The 6,883-nt window shown below is 44.3% G+C and overlaps 1 pseudogene; it reads right to left on the reverse strand.

The window, feature by feature from the left end:
• Positions 1–4,395: 4,395 nt before the first annotated feature.
• On the reverse strand, positions 4,396–6,195 carry LOC129547353 (branched-chain-amino-acid aminotransferase, mitochondrial pseudogene; annotated as a pseudogene).
• Positions 6,196–6,883: the final 688 nt, after the last annotated feature.

Here is a 6,883-nt window from a genome sequence, read left to right on the forward strand (position 1 = left end):
CTAGAAGTTTCTCAGGAGGCAGGTTAGGTGGTCTGGTATTCCCATCTCTTTAAGAATTTTCCAAAAATAATTTCTATTTATGTAGGCTATATATCTTTTTCTCATCTAATTGCTCTGGTTAGGACTTTCAGTACCATGTCGAATAGAAGTGGTGAGAGTGGGCACCCTTGTCTTGGCCGGATCTTAGGGGAAAAGCTTTTAGCTTTTCACTGTTAAGTATGATATTAGCTAGTTTTGTTGCAGATGGCAGATTAGAAGAATGTGCTCTCATCTTCTCCTGTGAAAACAACAAAATTGCTACTAGCTGGTGAACAACTGTGGACAGGATTATGTTGGAACCCACCAAAAGAAGATACCCCATGTCTAAGGACAAAGGAGAAGCCACAACAAGATGGTAGGAGGGCTGCAATTACATTAAAATCAAACCCCATACCTGCCAGAGACTCTCGGAGAGGACAGATAAAAACTTGTGCTCACCAGTACCCAGGGAAAAGGATCAGTGACCCCACAAGAGACTGAGCCAGACCTGCCTGTGAGTGTTTGAGGGTTTCCCACAGAGGGTGGGTCAGCAGTGGCCTGCTGCAGGGATGGGCACTGGCAGCAGCAGTCTTGGGATGCATGGAGTGGTGGCATTAAGTCCTCTTGGGAGAGGTCACCATTAGCTCTACCATCGAGCCACTGGGTGGGTGACCCACAAACTGGAGAACAATTATACCAAAGAAGATCTCGCATGGTTGTGAAGGTTACAGCTCCCACACTAGACTTCCCAAACTAGGGTAAAGGGACTGGGAATCCCGTTTTGAAGGTCAGTGGGATTTGGTTACAGAATTTCCACAGGATTGGGGAAAACAGAGACTTTTGGAGGGCACAAACAAAATCTTGTGTGCACCAGGACCCAGGGGAAAGAGGAACGACAAAAGTCCATATAGTTAAGCTACAGTTTTTCCAGTAGTGTAGTCATGTATGATTGTGAGAGTTGGACCATAAAAACAGCTGAGCACAGAAAAATAGATGCTTTCAAACTGTGGTGCTAGAGAAGATTCTTGAGAGTCCCTTGGACAACAAGATCAAACCAGTCAATCCTTAAAGTAAATCAACCCTGAATATTCATTGGAAGGACTGATGCTGTAGCTGAAACTCCAATACTTTGGCCATCTGATGCGAAAAGCTGGCTCATTGGAAAGATCAAAGGCAGGAGAAGGGGACGACAGAGGGTGCAATGTTTGGATGGCATCGTTGACTCAATGAACATGAGTAAACTCCAGCAGCTAGTGAAGGACAGGGAAGCCTGGCGTGCTGCAGTGGGTCACAAAGAGTCGGACACAACTGAGTGGTTGAACAATAGCAGCAACAAAGTTATTCAGTTCAGTTGCTCAGTCATGTCCGACTCTTTGCGACCCCATGAATCACAGCACGCCAGGCCTCCCTGTCCATCACCAACTCCCGGAGTTCACTCAAACTCATGTCCATCGAGTCGGTGATGCCATCCAGCCATCTCATTCTCTGTCGTCCCCCTCTCCTCCTGCCCCCAATCCCTCCCAGCATCTCAGTCTTTTCCAGTGAGTCAACTCGTCGCATGAGGTGGCCAAAGGTTTGGAGTTTCAGCTTTAGCATCAGTCCTTCAAATGAACACCCAGGATTGATCTCCTTTAGAATGGACTGGTTGGATCTGCTTGCAGTCCAAGGGACTCTCAAGAGTCTTCTCCAGCACCACAGTTCAAAAGCATCAATTCTTCGGCGCTCAGCTTTCTTCACAGTCCAACTCTCACATCCATACATGACCACGGGAAAAACCATAGCCTTGACTAGACGGACCTTTGTTGGCAAAGTAATGTCTCTGCTTTTTAATATGCTATCTAGGTGGGTCATAACTTTCCTTCTAAGGAGTAAGCGTCTTTTAATTTCATGGCTGCAATCAGCATCTGCAGTGATTTTGGAGCCCAAAAAAATAAAGTCTGACACTGTTTCCACTGTTTCCCCATCTATTTCCCATGAAGTGATGGGACCAGATGCCATGATCTTCGTTTTCTGAATGTTGAGCTTCAAGCCAACTTTTTCACTCTCCTCTTTCACTTTCATCAAGAGGCTTTTGAGTTCCTCTTCACTTTCTGCCATAAGGGTGGTGTCATCTGCATATCTGAGTTTATTGATATTTCTCCCGGCAATCTTGATTCCAGCTTGTGCTTCTTCCAGCCCAGCGTTCCTCATGATGTACTCTGCATATAAGTTAAATAAGCAGGGTGACAATATACAACCTTGACGTAGCTATGGGCTTATCATATGTGCCCTTTATTATTATTATACCTAATTTGTTGAGAGTTTATCATGAAAGGATGATGAATTTTGGCAAATGCCTTTTCTGCATCTGAGATGATCATATGATTTTCCTCCTTGAATCTGTTAAAGTGGTGTATCAGCATTATTGATTTGTATATGTTGAATCTCAAAGTTAAATTCCACTTGATCATCACCATATAATCCTTTTATTATGCTGTTGAATTCATATTCCTAATATTTTGCTGAGGATTTTTACATCTATGTTTTTCAGGGATATTGTACTGTTATTTTCTAGTTTTCCTTTCTTGTTTTGATGTCAGGGTAATGTTGGCCTTCTCAAATAAGTTTAGAAGTATTCCTTTGCCTTCAATTTTTTGCAAGAATTTGAGAATGACTGGAATTAATTCTTTAAATGTTTGGTAGAATTCACTAATGAAACCATCTCATCCTAAGCTTTTCTATTTGGGAAGATTTTAAAATTACTAATTCAATCTTCGTGCTTGTTACTGGTTTGTTCAGATTTTTAATTTCTTCATGATTCAGTCTAGACCTTGTACTGACAGAATCAGTTTTACTTTTCCTAAGAAAGTGAAAGTCGCTCCGTTGCTCACGACTGTTTGCGGCCCCGTGGACTATACAGTCCATGGAATTCTCTAGGCCAGAATACTGGAGTGTGTAGCCTTTCCTTTCTCCAGGGGATCTTCCCAACCCAGGAATTGAACCAGGGTCTCCTGCATTGCAGGTAGATTCTTTACCAACTGAGCTATCAGGGAATGTTGAAGTTTGTTTACTTTCTCAGTCTTGCAGAGTTGGGCCAGCTTTCTGCATGTGCTCTCAAGCTTCCTGCCAATGCTTGTACTTGCCACCTCAGGGGCACACACAGGATGCTGGCTGCAAGGCAGAAGACTGTGTGGTGAGGTGTGGAGAGTGTTGGGAATGCCTTTGGGCCAGCTGGGGGGATCTGCTGGTAAGGCCTCTTTAGAGGTTTGTGGGTGATCCTCTAACGGAGTCTACAAAACAGAAGAATTCACATCTCTTTGATGCATTCCAGGCACTGCCTACTGTATTCCCAGCCTCTCCTCACTCTTGGCTGTGTAACTTAGCTCATATACTGGATAGGGTCAGAAAGAAAGAAGTGGGCCTCTTTGGGAGTGTCCCGCACAGCTGGGGGAGAAACTGGGCACTCACTCACGTGCTCTCACTTGCTGCTGTGAAAGAAATTCCAGCCCTAGGAGGTCTCTTTTGCCTCTGAGGCATGCTACACTGAGGGAGGAATAGCACAAATAATGTAAAACTGCTTTTTTGGTCCTCGTTAGTGTGTCCAGCCTTGGATTTGCTTTTTGCTCCAAGGATGTGCTAGAACTTCTTCACTGGACTCCTGGACTTCCACAAAGATCCCCTCACTTGTGCGTGTTGTCAAAACTAGTGTTCTTTGATGGGAGGATGGTAGAAAACTCCTATTTCACCATTTTGTTGCTGTTTTTTGTATTCTGAACATCCCTGAATTCTGAGAATAAATCTCATTTGGGTCATGACATATAAACCTTTCAATATGTTGTTAAATTTGGTTTGCTAGTATTTTGTGAAGGATGAAAGTAGTAAAGTGCAAGCATTAGCAGCTTAGTTGTGTCGAACTCTTTGTGACCCCATGGACTGTAGCCCACCAGGCTCCTCTGTCCATGGAATCCTCCAGGCAAGAGTACTGGAGTGGGTAGTCATTCCCTTCTCCAGGGGATCTACCTAACCCAGGGATGAAACCCAGGTCTCAGATTCTTTACTATCTGAGCCACCAGGGAAGCTTTTTGGATTTTAATGTACCAGTGGAAGGAAGGAATGCAAGTACGGCAGGTAAGACTGAAGAACAAAAATTTAAGTCAGAAAGTTGGAAGAACAGTTTCATGTATTGTTATTTCATATTCTAACAATAATTATCAGTGAAAGAGACTATGAACTTGACATTGCATATATGTGAAAAATTATAATTAAATATTACACAAATGTTACAGAACAGTTTGAATTGCACTTCCCCTCAAAAGAAGATCCCCATACAGGAAAATCATGGATCTGGAATCAATTTATTTCATTGAAAGACATTTAAAATTCTAACCATTACTCTTTTGGATACGTTTTCAGATCTACCTGCTCATTAGGATTGAATATGAATTTCTTGTTCCTTGGCATGTTTTTTTTCTTCAAAATTACAGCTAAGGGAAAAAAATCAATGGCAGCCCTGAAGAGATCCGGCCTGAAAACAGAGATGGCGATCTGGGGTCAAGGTGTTTCCTAAACATCTTGACCCCACAATCCTTGACCACACAATAGGGAGCAGAGGGCAGTACAGGTCCCCATGGCCTGAGTGGCAGGGCTAGAGGCCAAGATGCCTGGGTCAGGCCCTATGACTTTGGGAGTGTAATGTGGGTGCACCAGAGACCCTGGTTCCTCCGTCTTTTATTTCATATCACTTCAGGTGAGTCATTGGTATGGAGGTGAAGGTCCAACCAGGGTGGATGCTACAGGTCAGTGGTCCCTGGAGTGAGTGGTCCGGCATAGCCTGCCGCATTGCACCAGGAGCATCCTTTTGTGGGCTTTTGATCTGTGCTGGATCGCCTTCACCTCCTTGTGGAAGCGGAGGATAAGCTCAGCCTCATTTTCCTTAGTGGGAATGTGGAAATGCTTGCCTTGGTACAGGATTCAATACACATGGCAGACCTGACAAGCAGTTCCTGAATCATAGACTCCTCGAACCTGACAGTCCTCCAGCGCCCGCAGGAACACATTCATGGTGATCTTACACTCCACCACCTGGAATTCACCCCAGGTCTGGGCCAGGTCCAGCAGACTCTGTCAGACTAGTCAAGGCAGGATGACACGGTCCAATGGTGGGATCACCAGTTTCAGTGCCCCATCATCGTGGGTCCAGAAGACGAAGATGTTCATGGTGCCCACCTCAGTGAATTGGAGGTCAGGCCGGTATAGCCTGAGGACCTGTGCGCAGCCCTTCTTTTGTGCCTCCCGCTGAACGAACACGGTGGGCGCTTAATTTTCCCTTATCTTGCAGTCGCGGACCCCACCTACCCAGGCTCGGATGAAGGAGGGTTCCGCCAGGAGGGAGACAGGGCTCAAGGCCTATCCAGGGAAGATCGCAGACACCCAGTGAGGGCTCCTTCCGGATTACCACCCGCGCACACAGAGGCTGGAGCCACGCCCTCAGGAACCCAGTCCTTGACTTCTTTCACCAGCCGGCGGATGCACCCCGACAACTCAGCTTTGTCGAAACTGCAGGCAGAGGCGCAGAGCTGAACACAGCATGAGTTCCACGTTGAGCCAAGGTCAGAAGGGGCACACACGCTGGTGCCTTCAGGCCTTCGAAGAGCTGCAGGGAGTAGTGGAGAGCCCAGCGGGCCGAGAGCAGAGTGAGGTTTTGGAAGGGCTGGATTTGAGGCTGACCCCAGCCCTTCTCTCTGTTCCGTCCCACCATCAGCATGTGATCAGTGAACACCTTCCTGAACAGCAGGGGCTGGTTGAGGTCAGACTTCTTTTTAGGCTCCTGTGTCATTTCCAGCTGCCTGTCAGCAGCCTTGAAGCTGGATGAGGCATTTCGTCTGGGACCACACAGAAGCCAAAGAACAGGGAGAAAATTTGGGGTCCAAATCTCTCTTCCTTCATCCCCTTTAAAGCCTGGTGCTCCTTTCTGAGGCGGCCCCTCCTCCTCCGAATATGAATTATGAAACTACATCATCAGTTCATTTTGGATAAAGGGTACGAATGAATCATGAATTTACTAAAATTGCTTTAAAATCTATTCTTCCATTCACCATTAACATAGTCTAATGGCTTAAGATAGTTTTCCTGCCAGGAGAACCCAGAGATGGATTCAACGTAAATTTTTCTCTACAAGTGGTACTTTTATCAATCCAAACTCATTTAGGTAAATGACTGAACAAGAAACAACCTTATTTGTCACATTGAAAACTTTAAATATTTATATCATTGTCTTCAAAGTGTGCTTACAGGCATTAACATGTAAAATAGAATTTTCACTAATGCCTTTGCTTTCCTTAAAATTGTAGAACAGATATCAGTGCAATACCCATTGTAATAAATGCTCATTGGCAAATTTTGTCAGAATGAAGTTTACTTTCTTAAATTATTTTCTTTGTTATGTTTGCTCTGATTGTTGAAATGTAATTTTTAAGTGTAATTTTATGGCTGTCAAATTCCACATTTAAAAAATGAACTTGTATTTTGTATATATTTTTTCACTTCATTTTACGAGTAATTTTTTTCTCTTAAAAATACATGATGAATTTAAAACAAACTGGTCTTTCATTGTGGGCTCTTAAGTAGTAACAGATCTAAACAGCTATACGGTTTTTGAGGGCAGACAAATTGCGTATTATTCAAATTTGCCCAATAGTGGGCCTTAAGCATTTATTCGTTAAACGAATGAATTTTTAATCCCCAACCCTGGGTCCAGGGCATTAATGACATCTCTACTCCAATTCCTTAATGATTAGACTTGCGAAACTGAAGTTTATCAAACACCAGGATCTGTGCCAAGCACCTCACTCTCCACTTGCTTTTCACTCTCTCTTTTTCCTCTCAG

Source organism: Moschus berezovskii, chromosome 22 (assembly GCF_049115385.1).
Source record: "Moschus berezovskii isolate FMDL1 chromosome 22, NW_MosBer_1.0, whole genome shotgun sequence".
Lineage (NCBI taxonomy): Eukaryota > Metazoa > Chordata > Mammalia > Artiodactyla > Moschidae > Moschus > Moschus berezovskii.